General features: G+C 44.6%; 1 protein-coding gene across 3 annotated transcripts in view; it reads right to left on the reverse strand.

Annotated features, from left to right (window-relative positions):
* The window catches only part of ERC2 (ELKS/RAB6-interacting/CAST family member 2), a 1,115,226-nt gene extending 1,099,976 nt beyond the window's left edge, over positions 1–15,250 (reverse strand). For all 3 annotated transcript variants that reach the window (XM_077278496.1, XM_077278495.1, XM_077278494.1), the window contains exon 1: positions 14,287–15,250. The gene's annotated coding sequence lies outside the window, so the exon portion shown is untranslated. The remainder of the gene's footprint in view (positions 1–14,286) is intronic.
* Positions 15,251–17,151: the final 1,901 nt, after the last annotated feature.

A 17,151-nucleotide genomic window follows, 5' to 3' on the forward strand; every position in this document is an offset into this window, starting at 1 on the left:
TTCAAAACACCTTGATTTCTTCAGTATGGAGTAGGAGCACCATGTGCATAAATCCCCCAAATTTATAGACTTGGCTTCTATCACTGAGGTTATTAATGGTTGTCTGAGGAATGTTCTGCTGTGCTGAATGCACTCAGTCAAATCATCAAGATCTGCTGCTGGCAGCTCCCTTTGCCAATTACCAACCAATGATGACCAGCACCTACGGACTTGTCTCCCATTGATGGGCTCGATGGAAGACAAGTCATTGCAGACTGTGGTAGAACATTTAGGCCCTACAGGCATTCAGCATGACAGAAGATTCCTCCGATATTGGTTCAGCTGACAGTGTAAGGTCTGATTTCAGAATGACGGTTTGTTTGTTCTCCTGGAAATAAGATGCCACCAGAGATGCCTGACAGCAGCTCTCACAAGGGACACCAGAGCCTTTGACAGATCGAACGCTTGTATGTATGGGAGCAATGGTTGAGATAGTTTACTGGGCCGTCTAATGTGTTTACACTGAGATGTCTGATCCTGGTCTGCAGCAGATCAACATAAGAATTCGCCCTATTGTCATTCAGTGCGCTAATCCTCAGTACTTCAAAAATAAGTAACAAAGTCTTCCTTTAAAGTTAACTGGACGTGACAGCAGCAACTTTGGTAGAACCAAGGAAGCATGAAATTACACAAATGATGGGGCCCTTTCTTTTAGTTGCATGACTATATTGTGGAGTAACCAAAGCTGTCATGCAGCCCTGCCAAAGAAGCAACACCAATACCAGTAGTGGCCAAATGCTGCTCTTTAGGGATACCTGGATGATGTTTATACAAGTCTGGTTTAATATTCAGTTAAAAGTGCGGTAACGAGAACCGCAACCGCAAGAAGAACCATGCTTGCAAAACAATAGGACCCACATCATTCATAATAAGATAACTTTAGATGATCCATCTAACAGGAAACATAACTCGAAAACAAAAGTACCCACCACATATCCAAGTAATGGGCCAAAAAATGACAAATGCATCTCAATCACTAGCCCTTTAAGAGTGTAATACGCAGGCAATGAACAGCCATAATTTCAATACATTTGGGGGATTTTTGCGAATACTGGATACGAGTAGATTCTTATCGTTTGTTTATTCCCAGAAGACCAGAAGCTGTGAGCACCTAAAACACACTTGGATTTGACTGACAGAAACCTCATCAGATTTGTATTCATTTCTACAGACGTTTCCAAGAATATCTGACTGTGACAGTAACGGCAAGTCAAATATTATGTGTGATGAATAAGAATGACACTATATTCCATATTGGTGATTTTGCTTTCACCATTAGAACTTTAGGGGTAAAAAAAAAAAAGAACAAAAAATGTACTTTGGGATAAAAATGACCAGGTGATTGGAGGTCCGACAAGAAGTAAGCACTATGAAAAAAAGTGTCCCATGCCAGACATATTTGTCCTGGGTGAGTCGTGTGATGACACTTACTGGCCATTGTTTTACATTGCTTTTTTTCTTTTGAGAGATCTGGAGGGTAGTTTTGGACTTGCTGCTTTGAAGGGGCTGCTCTGATCTGTACAAGTTCTCCTCCTGCATTTGTTTTCATTCTCACAGACTGCACAGATTTTGTTCTAATACTATTACAATAAATATTCATGATATTAGAAGTCACAGCAAAGTTTCATGGCCACGTGTTTTCATACTAAGTCTTAAAACTCACGGTGAATTCTAATGTTCTGTATTGTTTTAGATTGTTTACACACGTGGTCAAAATTGTTGGTACCCCTCGTTTAATGACAGAAAAACCCACAATGGTCACAGAAATAACTTGAATCTGACAAAAGTAATAATAAATACAAAAAAATCTATGAAAATGAACAAATGAAAGTCAGACATTGCTTTTCAACCACGCTTCCACAGAATAAAAAAAATAAATAAAACTCTTGAAATACTGTAGGCCTGGACAGAATGGTACTCCTAAAAATAATGTGACGAAAGGGACATGTTATATCAAGGTGTGTCCACTAACTAGCATCACAGGTCTTTACCATCTTGGGAGTGGCCAGTATATAGGGCGACAGATACTGTGCTATTTGGTGACGTGGTGTGTATCACACTCACCATGGACCAGAGGAAGCGAAGGAAAGAGTAGTTGAGGGAGTAGCAGCACTTAATCCCGATGTCCGTCTCGTCTGAAGGAAGTGACAATGAAGCGGCCCAGTAGGGAGCCCCGACACCGCCATCGCTGGAACAGCGCCAGTACCGGAGAGGAGCACAGGCTGTTATTATTTTACATGGGGGAATATAGTAATTAGGAAAGGAGTGTCCGAATAGTGGACAACCCCTCTAACTCTAAAAGCTCATAGTCTATGGCAGTGTTCCCCAACTACGGTCCTCAAGAGCCACCAACAGGTCATGTTTTCAGGATATCCTTACCTTAGTATTGCCCAGGTGATAATTGCATCACCTTCACAGATGATAATTCCATCACCTGTGAAATACTAAGGAAATCCTGAAAACATGACCTGTTGGTGGCTCTTGAGGACCGGAGTTGGGGAACACTGGTCTATGGGCACCCAAATAGTCACTCGGGATATATGTTTTTATTCTTCTTATTATTATTATATGTTTATCAACTAGCAATCCATAGAGGATTCCCAATAGCAATCAGCAAACTTTCTGCTGCAATCTATTTGGTCTCCACAGTTTTCTTTTGGTCTAGATTTTTTTGCGTGTTTTGCCAAGCAATCTCATTTAAATGGAGTCTGTCACCACAAAATGACTTCAGACCAAGCACAGGCCCTCCGTGGACCCCTGGCGTGGCCAACAGTTCAGTGTACCTTCCCACCCATTTCTTTTCCTTCCTACTCCTCTTCCTTGATTAACAGTTCTGGCTTTCCAGGAGTCAGAGAAGGGCGGACATATATACTGTAGATGGAAGCCAGTAGGTGGGAACGGAACTGAATTGTTTGGCCACACCAAGGGTGCACCGAGCCCCCGTGCTTGGTTTGAAATGTCATTTTGTGCTGACTCCCTTTAAATAGGTTCCCCTGTGCAAGGATGACATTGTGGCCATTGAAATCAATGTGTTCTGCAACAGCTTATAGAGCAAAATCAGGGGCGGACATATCAGTGGTGCAACCTATTCGGGCGCAAGATGGCCAAGAGGTAAGAGGGCCACATCCAGCTCCAAAGCAGGTGGAATTGTGCTTCATGATCAAATTTTCGACTGCAAATGGATCTTCTACTGTTCTTTTACAGGGGCTGTGTCTGTTCTCTGCATTCTCTTTTATCGGTAGTGTCTTGGGAATTACACTTTACTGTGAATTTTACCCATTGTCTCTTTGCACCAAATTGCATAAAATGGTATATGTACCAAGAAAAGTGCATATCTAGCTACGCCTTTCTTCCATATATCAGTTCATGACTGTCCTGCACATACACCTATAGAAAAAAAAATGCTGCAACATTTGCACACACCCAATTTATGCACCATTTTCTAGAACGGTCGCAGCAGGGAAGACTCTTAAAAGGGAACTTGTAAGGAGATTTACAGCGACCGAGCTAATTACAGTGCCAAGACCAGACATACCTTTTCTGGTCGCAAACGACTTTTCCATCAAGAAGATAATCCACTTAGAATCTATGTCAATGAACTAAGGGTGAGCCGATTCTTGGTGAATATTTCCTAGCGTGACTCTCAGGGTCTTAATTGATGTCAAGAAGTGGTGTGAAAGAGACATCAATCAAGCTCATAGTAGTGGACCTAGGTGGGAATTGATGCTCCGCCTTCTATGCACTTGCAGCCTCATTTGCATAAGGATTTAAAAAAAAAATAGATTTTCTCAATTATGAAAAATTCATAGTTGTGGCCAGGAACATAAGTTTGAATTCATCTTTTACCAACTTACCCAGAAATGTGATTAATTTGGTGTCCTTAAAGCTACTAACAGTTTCCCTTTAGAAATGGCGCATTTCTGTGGTGCATATTACTCCCCATTATGTGGCAGAGGGGCAACCAAACCAGATGTTTCCTTTAAGCGATACGTAAAAAAGGGGTTGTTCTGGGCCTAAAAACTAATGCTTACAGAGGTAACAGCCTGCCTGTTCTATCCGGTGCTAGCTCAGAACGGTCACCGCTCTTGCCAGCGATTCAGCTGCTCCACATCAACAGCGCAGCTCTTCTTCTTCCTGTTGACAGGGCGTGATTGCTGACATTATGCTGATTGACAGCTGACTCCCTGCAGTTAGGCAGCGGGGAGCTGGCTGTCAATCAGTATGACATCGGCAATCACGCCCCATCAACTGAACGGAGCGGAAGGGAAATTGTTGCTCTATTGACGTGACATCAGTGGAAGCCACTGAATCGCTGACACGAGCAGTCTGTGACCACTCTATGCCTGGGCACAATCTGCAGACAGGTAGGTCCATAGTAGAAAAAAATAGTCCTAGGTAACCCTATTAAAGAGTGTTATCCCAAAAAAGATTTGTTCTCCTTGAATATAATATCATCTAGTCATTCATCTATTCTCTTTCCATGAATACATGGTACCAAGATATATATCTTTCCTGTATCATACATTATATCTGACAGGTTATTATATTCATTTTTGATTTTGCAGTTGCATCAATAAGAGGGGAAAAAGATACGAAAGACGAATGCTTTTATTTAATTGCAAGGCAAATATTTTATGGCGCGATCCGCCCCCTCCTCGACAAACGCCGAATGTCACCCATAAGTGAGCGATGCTGAGTCTACGCTTCGTCACATCTCACCCCATGTTATTTAAACCTCCACGTGATTTCTTGCAAAGCTGGAAGATAAGTGTTCCTGATTAGGAAGAAATATTTTCTGCATTATGGAACCGGAGAATGAGTCAGGAAAGAGCTGACGAGACCCTTAGAAATGTAATTTAGGTAATTCTCTAGATTGTGACTGGGAAATGACGGAGCTTTCTGCAGCTTCAATAAAAAAAAACATCCATCTAGTCGCTGTAGAACCCTATCGGGGGCATGGTCATCATCATAATCTTCACCAACGGTCTTTAGCTGGTGGCTAACATTATTGTTTCACGAGAGGTTCTGCAGCAGCTGTGGTCATTAGTGATGAGCGAACATAAGGTGTTATCCGAGAATGCTCGGGTGCTAACAGAGTGTCTTCGGTGGACTCGAATAATATGTTGCAAGACATGCGTTACAAACAGGCAATCCCTACATGTGTTGGGGCTGTCGAACAGCCATGAGACATGCAGCCGCGAGGACTCGGAACATATTTTTCGAGCACACCGAAGACACTCGGTTAGCACCCAAGCATGCTCGGATAACACATCTTATCCCAGCACATTCGATCACTAGTGGTCATCAAACCGCACACTATTTGCAGTAAAATAGCAGATGTTGGTTTCCTGATGGACTAGAATTGTACATACTGTGATAACTAAAGTGTAGCCAGCCATTTGCTATGGTAGTATATACTCATTTACCTTTAACCCCTTTCTGCCAGCTGATGAAATAGTACGTCAGCTGGCAGATCCCCTGCTTTGAGGTGGGCTCCGGCGGTGAGCCCACCTCAAAGCCGCGACATGTCAGCTGTTTTGTACAGCTGACATGTGAGCGCAAGCGGCTGGAAGTGCTCGCACCGCTGACCCCCGTCACATGATCGGGGGTCATCGGTGCATTGCCATAACAACCAGAGGTCTCCTTGAGACCTCTATTGTTGTTGATGGCCGATTGCTTTGAGCGCCACCCTGTGGTCGGCGTTCAAAGTACACCTGCATTTCTGCTACATAGTGGTGATCTGTGCTTCACCTCTATGTAGCAGAGCCGATCGTGTAGTGCATGCTTCTAGCCTCCTATAGAGGCTATTGAAGCATGCCAAAATTAAAAAAAAGTGTTTAAAAATATAAAAAAAATATATAAAAGTTCAAATCACCCCCCTTTCACCCCAATCAAAATAAAACAATTAAAAAAAAAATCAAACATACACATATTTGGTATCGCCGAGTTCAGAATCGCCCGATCTATCAATAAAAACAAAGGATTAACCTGACCGCTAAATGGCGTAGCGAGAAAAAAAATCAAAACGCCAAAATTACGTTTTTTTGGTTGCCGTGACATTGCATTAAAATGCATTAACGGGCGATCAAAAGAACGTATCTACACCAAAATGGTATCATTAAAAACGCCAGCTTGGCACGCAAAAAATAAGCCCTCACCTGACCCCAGATCACGAAAATTGGAGATGCTACGGGTATCGGACAATCGCGCAATTTTATTTTTTTATTTTTTTTTGCAAACTTTGGAATTTTTTTTCACCACTTAGATAAAAAATAACCTAGACATGTTAGATGTCTATGAATTCGTAATGACCTGCAGAATCAGAATGGCAGGTTAGTTTTAGCATTTGGTGAACCTAGCAAAAAAGTCAAACAAAAAACAAGTGTGAGATTGCACTTTTTTTGCAATTTCATCACACTTGGAATTTTATTTCCGTTTTCTGTTACACGGCATGGTAAAACCAATGGTATCGTTCAAAAGTACATCTCGTCCCGCAATAAATAAGCCCTCACATGGCCATAGTGACGGAAAAATAAAAAAGTTATGGCTCTGGGAAGGAGGGGAGCGAAAAACGAAAACGAAAAAACGGAAAAAGCTCCGGGGGTGTTAAAGGACCCAAAATAATGGTTTCTACTAATTATGATCACTGTCGTCATGATTAATATTAATTTCAGGTAAAATGCTACAACTTTTTTTTAACGGCTCCGGGGTGTTTGGCATTGGGAAACCTAAAGCTATGGTCAATATGACATTTTAGAAATTTTCCGAAATGTTTGACTTTGAAATGAATGGCCATTCACATATTACGTGGACATGCATCAATACTGTCTATAGGGGTTCAGTCTTTAAAAGGGGTTTCCCCATTTCATGTAGCTATGTGATATCACCAGAGTCGGACATATCATTAGGGCAGCAACCTGTTCTGCCACACAGGAGCCCAAGAGGTAAGAGGGCCACATCCAACTCCAAAGCAAGTGGAATTGTGCATTATGATGAGCTGTTGAACTGCAAAGGGCCCATATACTGTTCTTGTAGAACAATTCTGAAACCTTAATATTTTCCCTGCACTATAGCGTACCCGTCCACCAAGTTATGCGGGAAACTGTGGCCAAACCCATTCATTTGGATCAAGCTGTGCAGCCATTTCCTACAGAACCGGGTCTGCTGTCCATATTAAGAACAATTAAAATGACCCTTCGCCCAAGCAGCGATGTATTTCCATCATTCTCAAGTAGCCAAACCCCTCCTAGTGACAGCTTGGATCAAGTTGTCCTTCCGATCCCTACAGTGTCAGGTCTGATGTCCATGGGAGAAACAGTGAAAGGGACGCATCGCCCAACCGGTGATGTATGCCCTTCATTCTCAAGATCAGTGGGGGTTCGAGCAGCCAGGTCCCACCAAACCATATACATTATAAACATGTGATTATATACATTTTTTACACGTAATTGGAATGCGTCCCCAGTGATTTTTAGAATTAGCAGGCTTAATAAAGCTATTCTCGGTACTTTCTATTCTCGGGGTACTATTCTCGGTTGCTTTTTTGGGCTTTTTAGTTCTGAGAACTTGTAATTTCCCAGCAGCAAACCCAGAGGAGAAGTTAAAAATTACAGTGTCCATTCCTATCCATGGGTTGCCGGAGTAATGCAGGACAGGACAGGTCCTCCAAATTGTCAGACGCTTCTTGTATCCACTCTCCAATAGATGCTCACAGTAGTATATTTCCAAACATGAACCATATAGTTTTGCCACTTTGCCTGTATTTTATACTGCACCCCCCATCCAGTACTGTAAGCCTAATAGTAGTGCCAGCAAAGTAATAATATTCATAGCTATTGGTTTATGCCATTACAAAGAATTAAAGGGAATCTGTCCCCAAGTTTTTGCTACTTCATCTGAAAGCAGCATAATGTAGAGAAACAGATCCTGATTCCAACGATGTATCATATAACTATGATACCAGGTGCAGCCGTTGTGACACAATCAAAGTTTTTATTTGTAGCATGTACATTGTGTATTGACAGTAAGCTGTAATTAGTGTTGGAGGTGTGGTCGGACCAGGGCTCATGTGGGTACTAGTCCAGGCAGTGATAATCTCCTGCTGATAAAACACTCCTTGTATTGAAACAGCACACAGACTAATAAGTGACACATCACTGGAATGGGCGTCTCATCCCCTACATCGTGCTGCCCTCACATTACATAGCAAAAACCTGCCGACAGAATCCCTTTAATTATGAAATGGAGGCAAATATACTGCAGTGACCATATAGTAGTCACACAGCAGTGCCCATGAGGTAGGCTGTACAAATGATGGTACAAATGCAACAGATACTTTTACATGGTCCCGTATTGCTGTCTACAGACAGGTTACATCAGAAACCATTTCTCGAAAAATTCTCCAAAGTTAGAGATCAGAAATGACAAATACTATAGAGCAAAAAGCAATTTATGTTGATTTGATGACATCCTGGAACAGTGCACTGAACACGGACACTAGGAGCCTCATGAAAAGTCCCGCAAGCTGTATGTTGCCACAGTGGTCACTATGTAGCCCCCACCTTATAGTCCCCAATCCAGTGATATGGAACTTCTAGAAATATGGCTGGGATTATACTGAAACTCTTTCCATGCCATAATAGCCATCAATATCTAAGAATATTGGAAGACCTGGTCGAACCACAGGTTTCTCACCACTGTCACAAATAATTTCCGAAAAAATTAAATTACTTTCAACTCGACATATCAGGATCAAAACTTAAGAGTTCAAATTCTCTATTCTGACTGAGATACAACTAATATAACTGGAGGATCCGCCTGGTAAACCTACAGAAAATGTTAAGAGAAACCAAAAATACTATTAAACTATAAAACTACTGGAATATTAAGATCATCATAGGAAATTAAAGAAACTAAAAAAGAAGAAAAACTCCCTCTACACTGCAAATGGAGAGGAGGAAAAACTAATTTATTCCCCAATAATAGAGAGTGCTTAAGGTACGTAACCCAAAGTGTCAATAAGTGAGCTAGCCACCCAAGGTGTCCTCATAGCCGTACTAGTATTTTAGAAAGCAATAGTGGGCAACCAGGGTGCTGTACAAATAGTCTCATGCAAGAAAAATGTATATCCTTATTAAGTGCTTATAACATGAGCCAAATATTGTTATGTATACCATACTGGTATATTACTTCAAGAGCTAGCCAACCACCCCATGTGTACCCATAGCCATACTGGTGGGTGTCAAAAAATCCATCATCCATGGTAGCATATAAATACAGTAAGGAAAACATAATAATATTCTCATTATTTGAGAATAATACATGGGTACCCCATACTGATGTGACATTATGAGCTAGCGAGGCCACCAAATGTGTACCCATACCGGTTCTAGTGGGTGTCATACAAATACTGTATTGAAAAAAAAAAATATTCTCATTATGCTAACATAATCCATGGTTACTGCATGATGTGTACCCCGTACTGACATGTGACATTATGAGCTACACAGTAGCGTAGCTACCGTGGGGCAGAGGGGGCGGTCGCCCAGGGCTCCGTGCTCTGAGGAGGCCCACCCAGAGATACGCTACTGTAACTGTATCAGCGCGCTGCACAGTTAGATTCTGCTGCAGAGCAGGGAGAATCTATCTCCCTGCTCTGCCGCTATAGGGCCCCTGAGAAGGTGGGGGGGCCCGGTGCCAGCAGTGGGCCCCTCACCTGTCATCGCAATTTCAGCTGTATCGGCATTTAGCTGATACAACTGACTGCATTGATGGGAGAAGGATCCCCCTGTCAGGGTCTGATGTCGCCGACACTGACAGCGGGCATGATGACGTCACTACCTGGCGCTCGCTGTCAGCAGATGAGCGGGAGCCCGGAGCACTGCAGGAACAAGGAGGAAGAGAGGTGAGAATTGTTTTTTTCATGGGGTGCTGCCTTATACTACAGGGTCTGCCTATAGGTGCGCTGCCTTATACTACATGGTCTGCCTATAGGGGTGCTGCCTTATACTACAAGGTTTGCTTATGGGGGTGCTGCCTTATACTACAGGGTCTGCCTATGGGGGTGCTGCCTTATACTACAGGGTCTGCCTATGGGGCTGCTGCCTTATACTACAGGGTCTGCCTATGGGGGTGCTGCCTTATACTACAGGGTCTGCTTATGGGGGTGCTGCCTTATACTACAGGGTCTGCCTATGGGGGTGCTACCTTATACTACAGGGTCTGCCTATGGGGGTGCTGCCTTATACTGCATGGTCTGCCTGTGGGGGTGCTGTCTTATACTACAGGGTCTGCCTATGGGGGTGCTGCCTTATACTACAAGGTCTGCCTATGGGGGTGCTGTCTAATACTACAGAGTCTGCCTATGGGGTGCTGCCTTATACTACAGGGTCTGCCTATGGGATGCTGCCTTATACTAGAGTGTGCCTATGGGGGCTGCCTTGTGCTATAGAGTCTGCCTTTAGGGGGTGCATTATACTATATCTAGGACTATCTGGTGCATTATACTATATGGAGGCTATCTAGGGGGCCATCATACAGTGTGGGGGTTACAGTGAAGGGGCCTTCACACAGTGTTGGAGCCATCAAACAGTTTGGGGGCTACTAAGGGGCCAGTATGCTGTTTGGGTGGTACTATACAGTGAGGGGGCATTATACTATGTGCAAGAAAGCATCATACTGTTTATAGGGGTGCTGTACAGGGGACTCGGGACATTATTAAATGTAAAGTGGGCACTTATTGTTATAGGGGAACTCAGGTTACTGTGACTATCAAAGGGGCACACAGGGCAATTTTATTTTCTAGGGGGCACAATGTGGGCACTGTTTTCTAGGGCAATTGCGCCCGGCATTACTATATTATAGAGGGATGCTTTAGAATTTAGAAGGCACAGAGAACCACACAGAAGGTGAAGTAATAGGGACACATACGGCAGCAGCGGCTCAGTGTTGGGATATCAGCAGGATGAGGAGTTTGTGCAGGTTGGGAATAGATGGTGATGGGGCTGGAATATGAGACTTGAAATGTGTCTTTGTTGTAATCTCTGCAGCCAAGTCCTGGATGGAAGAAGTTGTATCGTCGGTCTGGGCCAGATGGAAAAGACGGGAATAAAATGAACGATTCCATCAGAAAGAACGTCAGCAGTACGACATTATCTGTAACTGTGCTGTGATCTCTTATATGTTCTGTAGGGCTGGTATCTACCACTGACCATATGGCGGTAATATCCTTATTGGTCTTTATATAGAGATTATCTTCAGTAACAGCGCAGTCATCTGCTGAGGTCTCCTCCACTATTAGGGTGTGTCACTGAGTTGTAATCAAGGTTACCTGGTTAGGGGCCCACTCAGAAGCTTCGCCCCCCCTGAACCAAATCCCTAGCTATGCCTCTGGAGCTTTACCATGTGTACCCATAGTTGTTCTATTGGGTGTCAGAAGCAAGCAACCAGGGTACCATACAACTAAAGTATAAGAAATAAAAATATATATCCTCATCACATGAGTATTAGCCACGTGTACTGCATACTGTAACCCATATTGGCATGTGACATTACACCATGCCACTGCATGTACTCATAGCTGTGCCAGGAGGTATCAGAAATCAATAGCTGGCAACCATGGTACCATGATATACAATATAAGAAACAATAAATGTATATCCTCATTATATGCTCACAATCCATGACTACTGCTTGGTCTGTACCCCATACTGGCATGTGACGACATGAGCCAGCCAGCCACCCTATATGTACCCATAGCTGTACCAGTAAGTATCAAAATGTAAAAACAGGAAACCAGGGTACCATAAATTAGTATAGTTTCTGGATACTGCATGAGCAAAATCATCCTTATTTTGACCCCTTAGGCCTCTTTCACACTTGCGTCGTGTGATGTCCGTCGCAAACCGTCGTTTTGGGGAAAAAAACGGATCCTGCAAATGTGCCCGCAGGATGCGTTTTTTGCCCATTGACTTGTATTGCCGACGGATCGCGACGTATGGCCATACGTCGCGTCCGTCGTGCACTGGATGTGTCATGTTTTGGTGGACCATCGGCACGAAAAAATGTTCAAGGGAACGTTTTTTCGTACGTCGGGTCCGCCATTTCCAACTACGCATGCGCGGCCGGAACTCCGCCCCCTCCTCCCCGACACTTTACAATGGGCAGCGGATGCATTGAAAAACTGCATCCGCTGCCCACGTTGTGCTGAAATTTCACAACGCGCGTTGGTACGGCGCGCCGACGCTTAGCGACGGACCTGTACCGACGCAAGTGTGAAAGAGGCCTTACTGGCATGTGACATTACTATGAGTAAGCCTAACCACCCCCAAGTGTCCCTTAGCTTTATCAGTGTCAGGAAGCAATGGCAGCCAAGCAGTATACCAAACACATGAAGTATAAGAAAGTAAATAAAAAATCCTCATTATGCAACATAATCTACATGTACTGCATGAGGCAGATCTGGTTGGCATGTACCCACAGCTGACATGTGGCATTATGACTAGGTCCGCCACCACATGTGTACCGATAGCTTTACCTAGGAGTGTCAAAAAGCAATAGCACACAATCAAGAGTGCCATATAAATACAGTACAATCAAGAGTGCCACATAAATACAGTACAGAAAATAAACAGCATGAATATCCTTATTATGTGAGTATAATCTATGGGTACTTCATAAAGGAAATCCTCTGGGTATGTACCCCATACTGGCATGTATTATTACAATGAAGCAAGCCAGCCATATCACGTGTACCCAGTGTCAGGCAGCAATAGCTGGCAACCAGGGTACTATGCATATGAAATATAAAAATATATATATATCTATCCCCAATGTGGGCACAGTCAATGTCGTTGGCATGTACTCCATGGTGCCTTGTGACTTGATGATTAGGCCTGGCATCACACGCGTACCCATAGCGGTACCAGTGAGTGTCAGAAAGCAATATCAGGTAGAGTGCCATGCATTTGCTGTATAACAAAAGAAAAGTGTATATCCTCTTTATTTAAGCATAATCTTTGGATACTAAATGAGGAAAATGTATTATATTTATTTCACTCAATTAAATAGTGTCATTAATTCAACGACGTATTACAATCATCATTATTACTGTCCCCATTCACTATCATACTGTCTTTGACGTGTGGGGGGAAACCAGAGAAAACCCACACAAACACAAGGAGAACATACAAACTCCTTGCAGATGTTGTCCTTGGTGGGATTTGAACCCAGGACCCCAGTGCTGCAAAGCGACAGTGTCTTAACCACTGAGCCAGCCTGCAGCCTATAATCCTGCTGGTATGCACCTTATGCTTGCATGTGACATGATAAGCAAGCCTTCCACCCCATGTGGACCCATAGCTATACTAGTGACTATCCAGAAGCAAAAGCAGGCAACCAGGGGAACATAAAATATTTACATTTCCCTAGAAATCTACTATTAGATCTCACCAGAATAAAAAAAAATGGAAAAAGCCGTCAACCCAAATAATGCACATGCACACGAGAAGAGACAGACAGAAAGAAATATGAGATAAGAAAAAGAAGAGAAATAAGAGCAAAGAGATATTCACAAACTTTAATCATTTCCCTGATACTATGTATCCTTCTGTGATACATAGATACAATGTATAGGATGTGCATACGTTGTGTATATGTGAGTGTGTGTGTGTGTGTATATATAGATATATATGTATGTGTATATATATATATATATATATATATATATATATATATATATATATATATATATATATACACAGTAGAGAAAGGAGGGGGGAATGTATGGTGCTGCCAGGCAGGAGGGGTTCGATCATACATAGTTTACATGTGCACATGGAAGACATGTGTGTAAAAAAGAAGGATTAATAATATTCATAATTACATACAAACATCATACATGCACAGTGCCCACATTATGTCAATATTATACACATTACACACACTGTGTTCATATTAAATATGCAAATTGTCTCTTCAGAGAGGAAATATTATACACATTACACACATATATTGGCGGGGGTTATACGGGAAATCCCATACTAGAGTACGCTGTAAATCAGAGGTGTGTACATGCGGATAGGATGTCCATGATTTGTGCAGCAGCATGCATGCAGAAGGATGTAGCACCCTACACCACAGTGTGCACTGTCCAGCCTGCTGGTGCTGAATCTGCCTTATAATAAGAATATTATAGGGAGGATGAGGAGGACCCCGACTGCACACACACACGCCCAGCTCCCGGCTCACCTCTCCTAGGATGAGATCCCAGCCTCAGTCTTGCATTGAGCTTCCCCCGGATCATTTCTGAGTGCAGAGAAGTGACAGGGGAGGAGGTCAGCGCTTGTACCCTTGTCTTCTTCACACCGTCTCCCCCAGCCGGGAGCTGACAGCCCCCATGACTCAACACTCCCAGCATGCTCTGGGGCCGGTGACACCAGTCAGCCGCTAGGGGGCAGCAGAGGGACGGGAGCGAGCGGCGCAGGATTTCCCCTCATCCCTCATATCCGAGAGATATACAAGATGTGACAGAAGTGCGAGAGGGAGAATGCAAGAGGGTCAGCGTGATGCTCCTGACTGAGGACATGGATAGAAGAGGGGCCCTGTGCAATACCAACATATGGGCCCTTTCCTTTGCAGTCCAATATCTCATCATAATGCACAATTCCATCTGCTTTGGAGATAGGAGTGTCCCCTTAGCTCTTGGCCCCTGTGTGGCTGCACACGTTGCACCAATCATAGGTCCACCTCTGGGTTATGTAGAGATGGGTTATAAGGTTCAGCAGTGGTAGGACAACATCAGTGGTTAGCGAGGTCAGATGACCCAGCAAGATGTCTAATAACGCCTTCCTTGCATGAGGGAGGTCTCTTTCCTGACCCCCCTCAGTGGTGGTAGGTAGACAGCTGTCACTATCGCAGACCGGCCACTGCAGCTATTACTGGAGAGAGTATGGAGAGTCGGAGCAGACTGCCTCTCCAGGCATCAGCTGCTGCTCCCTCCTCTGTTCTTGATATGACTGAACCAGCGGTGGTTTAATAGACGTCCATCGTGGCATAGGAGGGCTCCGGGGCGTATCAGGACAGTGCCATCAGCACACAACACCTCCATCTCCCTGCAGTGCTGCTGCGCCTGCCGGCTTACACTGCACGCATATCATCCTCCACACATAGCTTGCCTATCCCAGTCCCTCCTAGCCCTCCCCCTCACTGCCCTGGGATCCCGCTCCCCTCAGCACTAGTACACACACGTGCAGTGATGGAGCTCCAGCATGTAGTAACATCAGCAGCCGGGAGTCTATTCAGGCTGCACAATGCCAAAACTCTGTAAACTAAAGGATTTAGGATCACAGGCTGGTGGCCAAAATATCATTATGCCTCAGAGATAACACTGGTGTCAGACAAGCAAAACCCCTTCAAGGGACCATCCAAGCTCCAGCTAACCCCCCAATACTTCCGTATTCATCCTCAGAAAGGGGCCTCATGTGCATCTTCCAGTGAACATCGCCTTGCCTTCGTAGCCTGCAAAGTTCTTCATGTTCCATTTCTTGGATCTTGACTAAATGTTGGTCCTGACTCCACTTCGGAGTATCCTGGAGCACGACAAGATCCAAATCCTCACGATGGAGGTCTCCCTCGTCTTCCTTTACGTCATCCAACTCAAACAGCCTAACCCCTGAGACACAATGTCAGGTGTGGTTGGATCGCCCCCAGGCGCAGGGCAATGGGGTACTCGGCACCGGGTCCCTCGGTCTCGGTTCTGGGGATGTCACGGTGGCCCGACCCGGTCCGTGGCCCTTCTGAGGGGCGCCCAATTAAAGGTGATAGTTTGTCAAGTGTTCGTGACGCCACCTGTGGTGTTCGGTCAGGATGACCGACGCTGCTAGGGGTCCGCTGGGGTGATGGAATGGCAGCTAGATGGTATACCTTCCCACAGGTGAAGTATGTCCCCAGGGCTTCCCAAGGTGTGTGGATGGTGATAGTGGATGTTGTAAGGCACGATTAATAACGAGGACACAAAGGTTGCAGTCTCTTTACCTTTTACTGAGGACTTCAGCGTCCGCAGTCCAGAGTGCCACTCACAGGGCTGGCTGAGTCCGGCCGGTCCGAAGGCAAATCCAGAGTTTCCTTATCCAGGAAGAAATCAGTAGCCTTCCTACTAGCGCCTGTGTGTTGTAGTACCTCCCTGCTGAGCACCACGGGAAAGTCCTCACAACCTTTGTAGATGTTTCTGATGTTCTCTCTCTCTGTCCCCCAGATGATATGGATAGGACAACCCGTTTGACGGGGTAGGCCTGGAGTTCATTTATAGGGACCCTAGAGACTCCCCTCTCCCACAATTGCCTCCGTGTCTTCTTAGGTATTTAGGTTGGGCAGCCAACTTGGAATTGACTGTCCTGCCATTGTCTGGAGTAATGCGTAGAGTCAGTACTCCCTCGGTGTTCCGGCCACCGGCTACGCGCCTCGGAAGGAGGCTGCCGATCTCGGGGCAGGACTCCTCCCGGTATTATCTCCTTGTGCTGTGACTTCGATTCTCACTCTCCACAATATACTTCGCTTCATTTCCTTTCTTAGGATGCTGCCGCAATGATGTGCAGGCGCAGCTCCGTAACGTTCTATCTCTTACTAGGCCTCTGTCAGGATCCCACCCCTAACAGGACCTCTCTGGGTCAAACCCAGGCTGCTTCTCCCTCGTTGTTATCTAGTCAAAGCCCAGTCTGCTTCTTTCTAACTTCCTATCCAACCCACCAGTTTTACCCGTGTGTGAGGAGTGCCCTAGTAGATAGAAGCTTTGCTCCCCCTGGTGGACTGGAGCATAAAGTGTAGTGTGTGACTGTGATACCTGGCAAAGTGAACTCCTTTAGTACCATCAGACATAACATCACTCCCCCTGGTGGAAGAGCGACATTACTGCAACGACCAGAACTCTGGGGCGCTGCATGGTCATCGTCATTGAGACACTTCTGGAGGATGAAGCAGTTACATCGCTGTTGAGGCTTCTCCTCCATGCCATCGGTGACTATGACTATGCTCAGTCTTGGGATGCAGAGGTGTCTGGCACAGTCATGTTAGTGACAGCCAATAAGTTGTTGTACAAATTGAGTTTAAATACCACAC

Source organism: Ranitomeya variabilis, chromosome 8 (genome assembly GCF_051348905.1).
Source record: "Ranitomeya variabilis isolate aRanVar5 chromosome 8, aRanVar5.hap1, whole genome shotgun sequence".
In the NCBI taxonomy this organism is placed as follows: domain Eukaryota; kingdom Metazoa; phylum Chordata; class Amphibia; order Anura; family Dendrobatidae; genus Ranitomeya; species Ranitomeya variabilis.